Source organism: Lithobates pipiens, unplaced genomic scaffold (genome assembly GCF_037356315.1).
Source record: "Lithobates pipiens isolate NorthernLeopardFrog02 unplaced genomic scaffold, aLitPip1_a1.2 Scaffold_30, whole genome shotgun sequence".
In the NCBI taxonomy this organism is placed as follows: Eukaryota; Metazoa; Chordata; class Amphibia; order Anura; family Ranidae; genus Lithobates; species Lithobates pipiens.
The window spans coordinates 56,778,289-56,794,558 of record NW_027507791.1 but is presented as its reverse complement, the minus strand read 5'-3'; the positions used below and the strand labels follow the sequence as shown (position 1 = coordinate 56,794,558).

General features: G+C 45.0%; 1 pseudogene across 1 annotated transcript; it reads left to right on the top strand.

Annotated features, from left to right (window-relative positions):
- Positions 1 to 3,412: 3,412 nt before the first annotated feature.
- LOC143942869 (olfactory receptor 5V1-like) lies at positions 3,413 to 12,998 on the top strand (annotated as a pseudogene). The gene is made up of 2 exons (XR_013264853.1): positions 3,413 to 3,573; positions 12,013 to 12,998. The product of XR_013264853.1 is annotated as an olfactory receptor 5V1-like (transcript).
- The last annotated feature ends 3,272 nt before the right edge of the window (positions 12,999 to 16,270 follow it).

Sequence of the window (16,270 nt, the reverse complement as noted above, 5' to 3'; positions counted from 1 at the left end):
TACGGATTCGTTCCGTCGGACCTTGCTGTCGAAAAGTCCGGTCATGTGAACACGGCATAACTCTTTCCACTGCCCTTTTCTCCTGTTTTCTCCGGAATGTTGGATGCCCGATCTTACAGTTGACGCACCTACAAACTGGTATTCTATCGTAATCATAACAATCACTTAGGATGCTCATTTGCACACAAGATGTAGGTCTGTCAACCACCCTCATCTTTGGAAGATTTACAACCTAGTCACTGTCACAATCTTTATAGGTGTAACTAACTACGTCCCACACTACCTTGGTTTATGGGAATAAATAATGTTATATAGTCCTTAATGAATAACGCCCTATCGATAACTCATATTTGTCTTATGCTTTAATACTTGTACCCATTCTTTATGGAATATTCAGATGTATACTTCTGTGTAACTGAAAAATGACATACACTTGTAATTATGTTTTTGCACAATTATTCAATAAAACTGTATGTTATGTAAAACTCTAATAAAAACCATTTTGAAAAAAAAGAAACATAAAAAACAAGAATATAAAAATTGTAAGTATAGCCAAAAAGTTTTATTTCGTTTGGGGAAATGAGAGAAAATCTCTGAAAAGTTTGGGGAATTCCCCAATTAGAAAGCCATCTCAGTGACAAGGGTGACCATTGGAAGCATCCCTCTCTTTTCCTAACCTGGAGACAATGGTACATTGTGAAATTTTGGATTAACAGTCACTTTGGGGTTGATTTACTAAAACTGGAGAGTGCAAAATCTGGTGTAGGTGTGCATGGTAGCCAATCAACTTCCTACTTCAGCTTGTTCAATTAAGCTTTGACAGTAAAACTTGGAAGCTGATTGGTTTCTATGTAGTCCTGCACCAGATTTTGCACTCTCCAGGTTTAGTAAATCATCTTCATTCTGTCATGGTGACAATGGCCTTGGTCATTGCAATAGGGGTGCCCACTGGAAGCTTCCCCTTCTTTTTCTGTTCTGGAGGCAATGGTAAATTTTTCGGATTAACAGTCACCTTCTGGCCTGGTGAGAATGGTAGTGGTCATTGCAATAGGACTTCCCATTGGAAACATTTGTCTCTTTTCCTTTTCTGGAGACAATGGTAAATCAATTGTTGGATTAACAGTCATTTTCTGTCATGGTAACATTGGCCACCTGGCGACATTGGCCATTGTCTTGGTGACATTGATCACCAGGATAAACAGAGAGGATTGATCAACCCAGAAATCCAACAAAGCTTCTAAACCTTCCCTATATTATCCAAATCTAAAGAAAATTATTTTCGATCTATTGTGCAAACACTCACAAAAAATTGCAACATTTAGGAAGCAATGTGGACAAATGCTGAACATTCACAAAGTCCTAAGAACAGAGAGAGACGGGAAAAAGTAATGTGTGAAACTGATGGACCACCATGAGTTTGTTATTTAAGGGAAGGCTTTTTTGTTTATTGCACCTCTGGACCGAAGAAATGTTACCTATTTTATCAATCCTATAATTAAACCCATTGACAAAATTGTAATACTATATATTGCAGCTCCTCAGATCATGGATAGGATGATGACCGCATTAAATAAATTTTTTCAGCAAACTGAAAAATGACCTATTGTTTCATATTAGAAATGCAATGTCCTTGTCAATTCAAGAGAGCTGAATTTAAAATGTTATCATCCCACTGTAAACTATTAGTTCAGCCTGGATGACATCCATGGCTACGTCTATAGATACAGTGGTAGAATGAGCATAGCCACCAAGGGACAGGAATTGTTTTTAACTTTCTCCTGCCCACCCGATTGACGGCTACAGTGTGGACCTTATTTCCTGGGAGGCCATAATATGAGGTCCTTCCATGCATGAGCTGCCTGCATGCCCCCTGTGGGGTACACACGCCTATGAGACTCCGCTGATCACAGATCGGAGTATAGGGCCAATCCCGGCCCCCTTCCATGTAATCAGCTGTCAGCCAATGACAGCGGATCACATGATGTAAGCAGAAGATCAGTACATTTTTTTTCCTCAGGCTGTCAGCGTGAGGGGAAAAAAAAGCCAATCACCGGCTTCTGTCAGAGGGACATCAGTCCCGAACACAGAGAGCCGCTACTGCCTTATATGTGCTCATCAGTGTCACCTGTCAGTGCCACATATCAGTACCCACCAGTGCCACCTACCAGTGTCCACAGTGTCACCTACCTTTCTTTGCCCAACAGTGCCACCTATCAATGCCAACCAGTGCTGCCAATCAATGCCCATCAGTGCTTCATCATCAGTGTCACCTACCAGTGCCTACTAGTGCCCATCATTGCCACCTATCAGTGCCGCCCATTAGTGCCAACCATCAGTGCCCATTGGTGCCACCCATCAGTGCAATCCTTCAGTGCCAACTCTCAATGCCCATCAGTGACACCTTATCAGTGCCCATCAGTGCAGCCTATCAGTGCAGCCTTTATCAGCGCACATCAAAGAAGGTGAAAAATGACCTGTTTTCAAAAATGTATAACAAACTATGAAACTGTTATTTATTTATTTATTTTTTAAAATTTTTGGTCTTTTTTCGTTTGACACAAGGCAGAACATAGAAATGCCTTGTTTACATAGACACTTCCCCTTTCTGCGGGTCCATGACGTGATCACCGGGAGACTGGTGGACACCGAGTCCGCCGGTCCCACGGGCATGGTCATGCTGTACGCGGCGGGTGCACAATTGCTATCCCGCCTCTTAAAGGGGACGTACAGGTACACCCATTTGCCCACCGCTGCCACTGTGCCAACGTATATCGGTGTGCAGCAGTCGGCAAGTGGTTAAAATAGAAATGAAAGGCAAAACATTTGTGTATAGAAATAAAAATACATTTTTTTCCCCTTTTTTATAAGTGATCACATTCCCTCTGTTCTCAGCCGCATTAGGGCTGGAGAAGGAGAAGCAGCAGCACACTGAGCTTCCCAGTGAATGGTTTACCTGTTCTATCCAAAACAAAAACATTTTGGTTGGAGTTTCAGAACCCAAAGTACATAGGGGAGATGGAATTTAGAAAAAATGTAAAAGGTGAACTTAACCTTAAAGTGTTTTGGGGAATTTTTTGTTGTGTATTGTCTTAAACTGGTCCAAATAATGAGTTCAAACAAACTTTAAGATTTACTATATTCTACCTAATTCCTGTTCTATCCAAAGCAAAAACAAAAAGTTTTGGCTGGAGTTTCAGAACCCAAAGATAGTTAAAACCATCATGTATAAGAAAAAATAAAGTTTAGATGGAAAAACCTTTTCTCGCAACACTTAGCAAACAGCTAAGTCTCTGGATATTCACAAAGGACCAACTCAACTGGGGAGCTAAGAATACAACATCAGAGCCGAGGGACCAAATTTGTGTTATATAAGGCTGCATTCTTACCTGTTTCTAGTTGCCTTGAGCCCAATTAAATTCATCTATCTCCTTCATGTTATAAAGTTTAAAATAAATTGATAAATACTGAAAAACGCTCCAATAGTCATGGAAATAATGATATAAAGAAGCTGGAAATTCAAAGCTGGCCAATGATTAATGTTCTCGAGCATATTATCTTCACCAATGGCCAATGGTAAGATAAAATACCGACACTGACTTGAAATAATTTTTCTAATACCGATAACAACATTCTAAGACCTTGTATACACGGCCGGAGAATCCGTCGGACCGTTTTGATGGATAATCCGACTGTGTGTGGTCTGCATTGGACTGTTTCCGTCGGAATATCCGCCGGACCAAATTTTCCAACTTGCTGGAAATATTTTCCGACAAACTGGTCCGATCGGACATACTCCGATCATGTGTAGAGAATTCCGATCGGACAAAGTGCCACGCATGCTCAGATCAAATTCCTACATCAAAGCTATTGGCTACTAGCCTGAACGTAGTCCCATCGTAACGAAATTACGTCATCACGTTCTGAAAGTTCGGATTTTCCGGCAACTTTGTCCGACCGTGTGTATGCAACAGTTTCGGACAAGATCCGTCAGACAAAATCCAACGGATTTGGTTGTCGGAATCTCCGACAGTGTGTACAAGGGCTAACTGTGTTGCTTTTTTGATAGGAAATAATTAAGGTATTATTTATCTAGTATTATTTTCAAAGAATTATCTTTTCCATGTATTTTATAGGGAAACTGATGCATTTTACAAGTTTATGTATACAGTAAAACCTTGGATTACGAGCATGATTCGTTTCAGAAACATGCTTGTAGTCCAAAGCACTTGTATATCAAAGAAAATTTCCCAATAAGAAATAATGGAAACCAAAATGATTCGTTCCACACCCGCTTATTCATAAGTCCATCAGTCCATATTTATTTAGATTATAGCAATGTGATAATTTGTGTAACCATAAAATGTCCATCAAAAAAAGGCAGCCTCCACAAGGAGATTAGAAGCAAAATCCAGCAGGAGCTACTGTCATGGCTGGACTCAGCCCTTGCTTCTCAGAGCTGGTCGCTCAGCTGTCGGCTAATTGCCAGCTCCTATCTCTCCACAGTGACTCACCTGTTGATGATATCCTGCTCGTCAGTCCTGCCTACTTAAGCCGTCCAGTCCAGATGATCTCTGCCTTCGCCTTGGTTACATCTCGCTCTACCGTGTTCTTGTTAAAGGCTTGCTTGACTGACATTCCTTCTGGCTCCAGATCCTGCTGTTCTACTACACTCATCGCTGGCTCCCTGACATTTTGGCTTGTCTGACTATCTGTTCCGGTTCCTGAACTCTGGCTATGTTTTGACTACGTTAACTCTGTTTACCTTTTTTATTATTATTAAACAAGTGTGATTTAACTGTACTTTAACCACTTCCCGACCAGCGCACGACGATGTACGTCGACAGCATGGCACGGGCAGGCATATTGGCGTACATGTACGTCCAATATTCGTTGCCGCCGTGCCATCGGGAGCGCGCCGCCGGCGGCGCGCTCCCGCGCTGGTCGGGGCCCCCGTGAGTCCGGTCGCGGGACCCGCGGACTCGATCGCCGCGGGCATCCCCGCGATCGTCTCACGGAGCGGCCGAATGGAGGAAATGCTGTATAAACAACATTTTCCCATTCTGCCTAGCAACTAGTGACGCTGATCTCTGCTCCATGGGATTGGAGCAGAGATCAGTGTACACTAAATGAAAGCCCAACCCCCCCACAGTTAGTAACACACCCCTAGGAACACTTAACCCCTACACTGCCACCCACTGGTTAACCCTTTCACTGCCAGTGTCATTTACACAGGAATCACTGCATTTATATAGCAGTGATTACTGTATAAATGACAATGGTCCCAAAAATGTGTCAAAAATGTCCGATGGGTCCCCGACAATGTCGCAGTCACAATAAAAATCGCAGATCGCCGCCATTACTAGTAAAAAAAAAAATAATAAAAAATTATTAATAAAAATGCTATAAAACTATCCCTATTTTGTAAACGCTATAACTTTTGCGCAAACCAATCAATAATCGCTTATTGCGATTTTTTTTACCAAAAATATGTAGAAGAATACGTATCGGCCTAAATTGAGGGAAAAAAATGTTTTTTTATATATTTTTGGGGGATATTTATTATAACAAAAAGTAAAAAATAATGAGTTTTTTTCAAAATTGTCGCTCTATTTTTGTTTATAGCGCAAAAAATAAAAACCGCAGGGGTGATCAAATACCACCAAAAGAAAGCTCTATTTGTGGGAAAAAAAGGACGTCAATTTTGTTTGGGAGCCACGTCGCACGACCGCGCAATTGTCAGTTAAAGCGACGCAGTGCCGAATCGCAAAAAGTGGTCTGGTCTTTGACCAGCAAATTGGTCCGGTCTGAAAGTGGTTAACTGCACTTCTGTCTCAGCCTGATTCATGATTACTGACAGCTACAGAGTATAAAACAGAAGAGAGGCGCCTCTGAGTGTAGCAATATGGTTACATTTATTGAAGGTATAACATTTAGCAACTCACATAGTTGATAATGAAAAGAGGCACATCTAAGTATGCAGGCATCCGGGATCATGTTGTCCACATAGACCATCCCCTACACTGCTGTCTCTCACCGCTGTCAGTTCGCAATCGTGACCAGGAAGACTACCTTGCAGTAGAGCGATCTGAAAACGAAGCTTGAACTGCTCATGGAGTGTAGCGTTGAAGGGATGACATCGATGGTGGTGAGGTGGATGGTCTATGTGGACAGCTTTACCCCGGATGCCATACTTAGATGTGCCTTTTTTAATCATCAACCATGTGAGTTGCTTAATGTTCATTAAATGTAACCATATTGCTACACTAAGCCCCTGTACACACGGTCGGAGATTTTCACAACCAAATCCGTCGGATTTTGCCCGTCGTATTTTGTCCGTCAGATCTTGTCGGGCCAAGTTGGCGAAAAATCCGATCTTTCAGAACGTGATGACGTAATTTCGTTACGATGGGACTACGTTCAGGCTAGTAGCCAATAGCTTTGATGTAGGAATTTGATCTGAGCATGCGTGGCACTTGGTCCAATCAAAATTCTCTACACATGATCGGAATATGTCCGACCCGCCCAGTTGGTGGGGAAATATTTCCAACATGTTGGAAAATTGGGTCCGACGGAGTTCGGACGGAATCAATCCGATGCATACCACACACAGTCGGATTATCTGACGACATGGTCCGATAAGACGCATTCCGACGGATTCTCCGCCCGTGTGTACGCGGCATTAGAGGTGCCTCTCTCCTTTTTTATACTCAGTTGTGACATGTATATCAATACATCGCTTGTATGTCAAGTCAAAATTTATATTAAAAAAAATTGGTTGTCTTGCAAAACGCTCTCAAACCAAGTTACTCTCAAACCAAGGTTTTACTGTATAGTCCTAATGTCTTCATTTAGTTAGGGTGAATTTATCTTCACTTAATGTTCTGGAGATGCAAGAGGAAGTGAAAGAAAATTTCTGGAACGTTAATGGAATTCTTTACTTAGAAGGCTGTCCCTGGAACAGGGGTGGTATTGGAAGAATGACCTTCTTTTCCCATTCAATTACAAAATTCTGGATTAACAACCTGTAGAAAGCAGTAATAGAGATGGTTTATCTATCCAGCTGGTACACAGATAGCATTAAGAACCCAACAGAGGCAGAGACACAGCCTCAATGTGTGCAATGTGTGCTGGGTACATGGGCCTCAAGGGGGGTGGGACCCATTGTTCTCTCATACAGTGCACAGATTGAGGATTCGGGTCAGCGGAACTTTTCTATGGTCTCAATTTCACCCACCCAAGCAGTCTCCAGTGCAGATTCCTCTGACTGCGCTGTCATCATCCTTGCCATTGGTTACTAGGAACACTGATGACAGTGTTCCTGCATTCACAGGAAGCTGGAACTTCGTCCATGTCATGTACCCTGTTGGAGGCCGTTGAGAGGGATTCCCTGTTCTCTCACACAGTACACAGATTGAGGATTTAGGTCAGCAGAGCTGTCCTATGGTCTCAATGTCAACCCCCTCCCCCCACACCCATGCAGTCTTCAGTACAGGTTTCTCTTGCTGAGCTGTCATAATCCTTGTCATTGGTTACTAGGACTACCGATGACAGTGCTCCTGCATTCACAAAAATATGGAACTTCGTCCGTGTCATGTACCTTGTTGGAGGACTTCCCTTGCAGCGGAGTGCAGAGCATCCCTAAAAGTTGGGACAGGAGGTGCTGTGGCCAAAGACGTACGGGTTGACAGCTGCACTAGCCTGAAGATCTGAGATGATGATCACCTGATGAGGGCAGGACAGAGCAGGAATGACTGCAGGGCAGGTGTCTCTCAGAAGTAGCAGGTGGGTCTTGACAGCAGGGCAAGATGGAAAGCAGACTCAGAAGCAAGGCCAAGGGTCATACACGGAGGGTCAGTCACGAACAGAGACAGGTTGCAGGGTCGGTCAGGAAGAAGCCGAAGTCATACACAGGTAATCCGGCAGTAGCAAAGTCAGTATACCAAGCCAGGATGAGGGCCAGGAGTGGAGACAAGACAGGTCCAAGGCAAGCCGGGTCAGTAACAGGAAATCCAATAACAGCATACACAGGAGTACAGGTACACAGGGGGGCTGACGATCATCCAGCAACCAGTGAGCAGGGCTACTGTCCTTATAAAGGCCAATAGGTGCCGGACCTTCTCACGCCCTGCGTGTGCCACCGTGCAGGTGAAGCGCAAATAGTGCGGCCATGCTGGGTATGGTCTAAAGTGCCAGTCCTTCATCCGATTAGTCCCTGGACACTCAGTCCAAGCCTTTCCCACATTCTGGCTCCCACCCTGCTACCACAGCCATGCTGTAAGTTAAGGACAGAATCTGATGTAAGAGGGAATCTGATGGGGACCCTACTGAAAAGGCAAACTCTGATGAGGATTCTGATGTAAAAGGGACTCTGATGGAGGACTAAAGACTGTAAGGCGAACTCTGATGGGCACTCTAATGTGAAAGGAACTCTAATGCCCTGTACACACGGTAAGACATTCCGACCACCAAATCCGTCTGATTTTTTCAGACGGATTTTGTCCGAACTTGTGTTGCATACACACGGTCGGACAAAGTTGTCCGAAAATACGATCGTTCGGAATGAGGTGACGTTCGTTGCGTACAATGGGACTACGTAGAGGCTAGTAGCCAATAGCTTTGGTCTCGTAATTTAATCTGAGCATGCGTGACACTTTGTCCGTTGGAATTCTCTATGAACGATCAGAAAAAGTCAGACAACAAAAATTTTGTTGTCAGAAAATTTTAGATCCAGTTCTCAAACTTTTTCCGTCTGGATTTCCAACAGAAAAAGTCCGATAGAGCCCACACATGATCTAATTTTCCGACAACATATTCCGATCGGACCTTTTCCGTCAGAAAGCCTGACCGGGTGTACAGGGCATCATGGAGACTGTGGATTGTGGGGAACTCAGGTGGAGATCTTGAGCTGGAGGGAACTCTCATCTAAGGGCGAACTTTGATAAGGACCCATATGCAAACTAAACTCTGATGTGAACCGGGCACTGTTGGTGCAAAGTGCACTGCCTTTCTGCCTGGTCGCTAAGAAGGCAATGAGTATTTTATGAATACGTTCAATTAGGTAGTATCACAGCCCTATGTACCTGACCATTGAGTCCACTTGGGCAGAGGGTGGTCTCCCTTATGTATCTGACTCACGGCCCCTGGTAGAGAAGACAGGTGCCTCAGGAGTGCAGAGGAGTATGAGAGCCTGATAGGTAAGTCCTGACGTTGGAAGAGAAGGATCTTCAGACAGCCAGGTGGTGAGCAGGAATGCAGGCAGCGGATACTGAGCAGGAGCAGGTAGGGTAAGTCCGGGTACAGGCCGGGTTCAGCAACGTGCGGGCAGCAAAGTACGAGGGAGCAGGCAGAAGCAAGGTCAAAAACGAGCCAGAGGTCAGATGCCGGCAGATATCCAGGAAGGTCCGAAGGGCAAGCCAAGTCAATAAGTAGTAGAGCCGGAATTCAGGTTCAGGGAACAAGGTCAGGGGGAGCTGTTGCTCAGACAGCACCAATCAATGGGTTCAGCCAGGCTAATTAGGCCAGTCTGCGCCAAACAGCGCGCACGTGTGTGCGTCAACGTGCACAGACGCGCGCACAGGAACGCGCGTCGGCGCACATTGGCGCGAGCCAGAGCCGCCGGCCATCCGTCCAGTTGGGTAACCTCTCCGACAGGTAGGCTGAAAACATGTTTATTAAAGGAATTTATTTTTTTACAAATGCTTGTGCTGAGGGTTGTACATATCAGTTAGGCTGTTTTATATAATGGTGCTCCTCCCACTGTTAGCACAATCTGGCAACACTCACCATTCATCTTAGAGTGCTGCACTTTAGTACTTATAATAGTTTTGAAGTGTAGCCAAGGTGTGAAGTACCTTTTTGCAGGCTCATAGGGAGCCCAACGTATCTTACACATAGGCCCACTGCATTCAGAAAATGCCCCTGAACAGAGAGTTTAAACCTTCCTCATGAAAAAAAATGTTTTGGATCTAAGGACCCACAGAAATGTTTATGCAACTCTAAGCCCTTGTACACACGGTCGGAGATTCCGACAACCAAATCCGAAACTGTTGCATACACACGGTCGGACAAAGTTGTCGGAAAATCCGACGTGATTACATTATTTTGTTACTAGGGGACTACGTTCACGCTAGTAGCCAATAGCTTTGGTGTAGGAATTTGATCTGAGCATGCGTGGCACTTTGTCCGATCGGAATTCTCTACACATGATCGGAGTATGTCCGATCTGAGCATTTTGTCGGAAAATTTTACCAACAAGTTGGAAAACTTGGTCCGTCAGAGTATCCGACGAAAACAGTCCGATGTAGACCACACAAAGTCGGAATATCCGACAAAACGGTCCGATCGGACACATTCCGTCGGAATCTCTGACCGTGTGTACAAGGGCTTAGAAAGTAATGTAGACAGATGCTAAATGTTCACAAAAGAACAGAGTATAGAGAGTAGCAACAAGCTGTTCACCTGTGGTAATTTCAGTTGATTGGGCTTGATTTGGAAAGGCACACACCTGTCTATATAAGGTCCCAACGTTAACACGATCTGGGGAAGGGTACAGAAAAATTTCTGCAGCATTGAAGGTCCCAATGAGCATAGTGGCCTCCATCATCCGTAAATGGAAGAAGTTTATAACCACCCGGACTCTCCCTGGAGCGGGCTGCCCGGCCAAACTGAGCGAACAGGGGAGAAGGGCCTTAGTGGGGGAAGTGACCAAGAACCTTATAGTCACTCTGACAGAACTCAGCATTTCTCTGTGGAGAGAAGAGAACCTTTCAGAAGAACAACCATCTCTGAAGCACTCCACCAATCAGGCCTGTATGGTAGAGTGGCCAGACGGAAGCCACTGCTCAGTAAAAGGAACATAACAGTCCGCCTCGAGTTTGGCAAAAGGCACCTGAAGGACTCTCACAGCTAGCAACACAATTGTATACAATGAACAGCATTAAATGAAGCCATTCATTGTTTACAACTGTATTTTGATCTGCTGTGGTCACAGCGATCATGTGGTATCGACAGCGGGCCGGTACATTGATCAGATCACGCGGGAGCACAGCCTGGAGGTGCCACGCAAGGCTCATTCTTGAGAGGACGTCATATGACGTCCTCCCAGAACAATAGGGTTTCCAACTGAACTTCATGTTACAATGGCCCAGGCAGAAATCAGTTAAAGGATAAATAAACCTACTATATATTTCAGCCAAACAGCTCCTAGATGTGATGACTTCGATTTATTTTTTCAGGCTAAGAACATATTCAGCAAGTAATGAAATATCATAAATGTCCTTGTCTTTTCCTGAGAGCTGAACTTAAAGTGTTGTTTTTCTCCTGTAAACTACTAGCCTAGCCTATGTGGATCCCTCCAGAGATACAATGGTATAGTGAGCGTAACCACCCAGGGAATGGAAGTGTGTTAAGTACACAACCAGCAACAGTAAATGAAGGGGAAAAAAAAATCAAATACAACCATCTCATTTAGGGACTCATATGGTGCAAAATACTAAAATGTTATTTTTTGCTTTAGATACTCTTCAAACGAATTTCGTAGATACTTGAAATTGTTGGGCAAGTCATGGATGTTATACCATAAAGTTCAGTATTCTCAGTATGTAGCTGAGATCAAGAACACAGGAAAACTCAAAACAAACCTAAAAAAGTATTTTCCTGAAAGAGTAGACGATGCTTGGACTTCCAGCAGAGGTAGTGAGTCAATAAGTAATAAATGAACTTAAACACTGGAATAAACATACAGTAGGCCTATACTCAAACAAATAGGTTATCAAGTAAAAACATACAAAAATTCAAAAAAGGACAAACTTAATTAACTACTGGTTCTTTGGTTGGCAGGAATAACTTAAACTAACAAGGTGTATAGGAACAGGGTTGAAATTTTAAAGACATACAGTATAAGACGCCATGGATTGATGCACTTCATTGGTAACCAAAATATCACTTTTGGGTGGATTAGCCTTTTAAAGATATATAGATGCATTTGAATTCTTAATCTCTTTCTTCTCTTAGAATGTTATGGAAGAAGTCAATCAAACCGCTACAGGAAACTTCATCCTCCTTGGCCTATCTAACATCCCATCTCTCCAAGCAATCTATGCCCTTGTGTTTTCGGTGATGTACATAATCACATTGTCAGGAAACTTTCTACTGATCATTGTGGTGAGGATCAACCCAAAGCTACAGACCCCCATGTACTTTTTCCTAAGCAACCTCTCCATTATTGACATTGGTTTCACATCCTCTATTGTTCCCCTAATTATCATAAACACTCTGATTAAGGACAGAAACATCTCCTTGTTGGAATGTGCAGTGCAAATGTTTTTCCATTTGGGTTTAGGAGGAACTGAGTGTGTTATTCTAGGTGTCATGGCATACATAGGTTTGCTGCAATCTGCAGACCATTGCACTATAGCACCATAATGAATAAAATGTTGTGTGCCAGTTTAGCTGCAGGGTCATGGAGTATTAGCTTCCTGAACTCTACCATCCATGTTGTCCTCATCTTCCAACTCCCCTATTGTAAGTCCCACCATGTCAACCACTTCTTCTGTGAGGTACCACCTTTCCTTCGAATGTCCTGCCAAGACACTTTTTTTCATGAGATGGGCATGCACATCTCTGCAGCAACTTTTGGCATGACTTCTTTCTGCTTGACTCTTTTCTCATATGTCCACATAATTTCCACCATCCTGAAGATCCGTTCCTCACAAGGAAGATATAAAGCTTTCTCCACATGTGGTTCCCACCTGACTGTGGTGGGTCTCTTCTATATGACAATGTTTCTTATGTATCTGAGACCCCGCTCTACATACTCTCCTGAACTAGACAAAACTATGTCCATTTTTTATACAGTAGTGACTCCGATGTTGAACCCAATGGTCTACAGTATGAGGAATGAGGACGTCAAAAAGACAGTTAAAAGATTACACATGAGAAATAAAACATGTCTTTTTATTCATTAAATTGTATGTCCAGCAAAAAAAATTTCTTCTTAGTTTTGGGCAGATTGGGGAAAGTTTGAAACCCCTTAAGGTTTTTACTGGTGCTCCATCAGTGGAAGCTGGTGTTTTTTTGCTGGGGGGGTGGAAAACAACCACCCACCCCCTGTGGAACTTCAACCCCTCCCACTCTCTTCTGGTCACTTACTTATTGGTGGGCACATCGTGCAGGGACACAGGCTACAGCGGGTATCTAGGAGTAGCAGGGAGACAGGCTGAGGCTGGTATTTGGGAGTAGCAGGGAGACAGGCTTCGGCAGGTATCTAGGAGTAGCAGGGAGACAGGCTGCGGTGGGTATCTGGGAGTAGCAGGGACACAGGCTGCAGTAGGTATCTGGGAGTAACAGGGAGACGGGCTGCGGCGGGTATCTAGGAGTAGCAGGGAGACAGGCTGCGGTGGGTATCTGGGAGTTTTAGGGAGACAGGCTGCAGTGGGTTTCTGGGAGTAGTAGGCAGACAGGCTGCGTGGGTATCTGGGAGTAGCAGGGAGACAGGCTACGGTGGGTATCTGGGAGTAGCAGGAAGACAGGCTGCAGTGGGTATCTGGGAGTAGCAGGGAGACAGGCTGCGGCGGGTATCTGGGAGTAGCAGGGAGACAGGCTGCGGCGGGTATCTAGGAGTAGCAGGGAGACAGGCTGCGGTGGGTATCTGGGAGTTTTAGGGAGACAGGCTGCAGTGGGTTTCTGGGAGTAGTAGGCAGACAGGCTGCGTGGGTATCTGGGAGTAGCAGGGAGACAGGCTACGGTGGGTATCTGGGAGTAGCAGGAAGACAGGCTGCAGTGGGTATCTGGGAGTAGCAGGGAGACAGGCTGCGGCGGGTATCTGGGAGTAGCAGGGAGACAGGCTGCGGCGGGTATCTGGGAGTTTTAGGGAGACAGGCTGCGGTGGGTATCTGGGAGTAGCAGGAAGATAGGCTCCTGTCCTTTTCCATTCTGAAATCATGGTGGCATCCGCCGTGTATCTCCGCCCCTCGTCCTAGACATCCAATAGGAGTGCCTGAGCTTTCAGCCAATCAGTAAACGGGTAACAGGCCCATACTTCTTGATTGGCGGAGAGGCAATTCAGTGTTAGAAAAGCGAATATTCATTTGGGTTTCTAACACACCTGGGTGGGCTCCAACCGCTATGCTCTGTGCCATGAGTCCACCTTTTTTGAAGCCCATTAGAGCCTATGGCTCTAATCAGATGCTTCAAAAAAACACCCCGCCACTGTAATTCAGGTGCCCGGTGTCCTAAAAGGGGCAGGGTGCATGAATAGGGGTTGGGAGCAGCGGCCATAGACAAATTCATGCTATGCATGAATCTATCCATTGCATATAGGGAGTGGTTGGAGAGAGGGGGCGGCACCCATGCACTCTTAATGGATGGGCCGCCCCTGGGCTCCATTGGAGAGATTTCCCTTGCCTTCCTGTCCTGCTGACAGTGTTTTACAAGACAAGAACTGAGGAGAAGTCTCCAACAGCAACATGGACAGGGGAAGGCTAGAACCTCTGTCAAATTCTTTTTGTTGTCTGGGTCCATGTCACAGATTTTCTTCCATTTCCTGTCTGGTTAAACAGTTGACAGCAGAGAAGAAAGTGAGGCTAAATCTCTTTAACTGAGCCCCTGGATAGCAGTTAAAACTTAACAAGAGTTTCAATCCTTCCCCACTTAATCCAAATGTAAAAAAAAAAAAAAAAAAATGGCATACACTTCAAAAACCATTAAATAAAATTTAAATACAATAAGTTTAAATACTTGAATTATTTTTTTCTGGTAATATCCTTTACAGCAAAGCACAGATAGGCCGAGGGAGGGTTGACACTTTGAGCCATTTAGAGCTCTACTCCATCACGGGTGCACACAATCATGCATGCGTGCATGATAGCCAATCAGCTTCCAGGTTTTATTGTCAAGGCTTAATCGAACAAGCTGAAGATAGAAGCTGTTTGGTTGGTATGCACAGCTGCACCAGTTTCTGTGTGCACCCGTTTTAGTAAATCCCCCCATAGAGCTGTCTGTCTAATGCCCCATACACACTGACAACAAATGTTGGATCTGAGCTTGTTGGCGGAAAGTCTGACCGTGTGTATGCTCCATCGAACATTTGTTGTCGGTCAACACTGTCGTGAGCTAGGCGAGTGCGCTTATCGGTCACGATCCCCCCTGCTGCACTGAACGTCCTTTCGGACAGGACACTGGAGGAAGGGCAAGCCAACAGTTTCATTGCAAATTGGGCAAGCTCTAGCCAGAGGTCAAGCCTGCCCATCCAGTAGTCCAGGGGTTCATCACTTCTCAGAGCGTCCACATCGGCCGTTAACCCGATGTAGTCGGACACCTGTTGGTCTAGGCCAGGGATATGCAATTAGCGGACCTCCAGCTGTTTCAGAACTACAAGTCCCATGAGGCATAGTAAGACTCTGACAGCCACAAGCATGACACCCAGAGGCAGAGGCATGACGGGACTTGTAGTTTTGCTACAGCTGGAGGTCCGGTAATTGCAGATCCCTGGTCTAGGCATTCCCTGATGCTGGATCCGGATGAGACCTGTCGATGGATCAGCTGAAAGAATGACCTCATATCAGAAGTCACCAACACATCTTCAAACCGCCCTCTTCTTGCAGGCGCTGTTGGATTGGTACCCGCAACTCTTTCTCTGGGAGTAGGAATTCCTCCTCTGCCAGCGCACGCAAAAGCAGAATGCAGCATTTCTTGAAGCAAGGCCTGGAAGTGCTCCATTCTGACAGCCCTCTGTGATGGTGGTAACATTTCCGCCATTTTGTGTTTGTACTGGGGGTCTAAGTATGTTGCCACCCAGTACTGGTCCTTGACCCTTATGCTTTTTATACGGGAGTCCCTGTTAAAACACTGGAGCATGAAGGCCCCCATTTGCACTAAACTGGAAGCTGTGTGGTGGCCTGGCTCCTGCTTATCATCCAGGATAATGTCATTCTCCTCGTTCTCCTCTCCCCATCCACGCACAACAACAGGGATCCCAGAAAGGTTTAAAGCATGCTCTTCTTGCACCTCCTCATCCGCCCCGGCACCATCCTCCTCTGACTCCTCTTCAGACTCCTGTTGTTCACTTGTCTCAGATAGAGTAGCCCCCCTGGGAATTCATCCAGCATTGCGACTCCCTCATTTTCCTGCTCCTGCTCCTCCACGGCTTGATCAATGACACGATGCAATGCATGCTCCATAAAGAAGGCATAAGGTACAATGTCACTGATGGCGCCATGGCTGCAACTGACCAGTTTGGTGATCTCATCAAATGGCCGCAGAAGTCTGCATA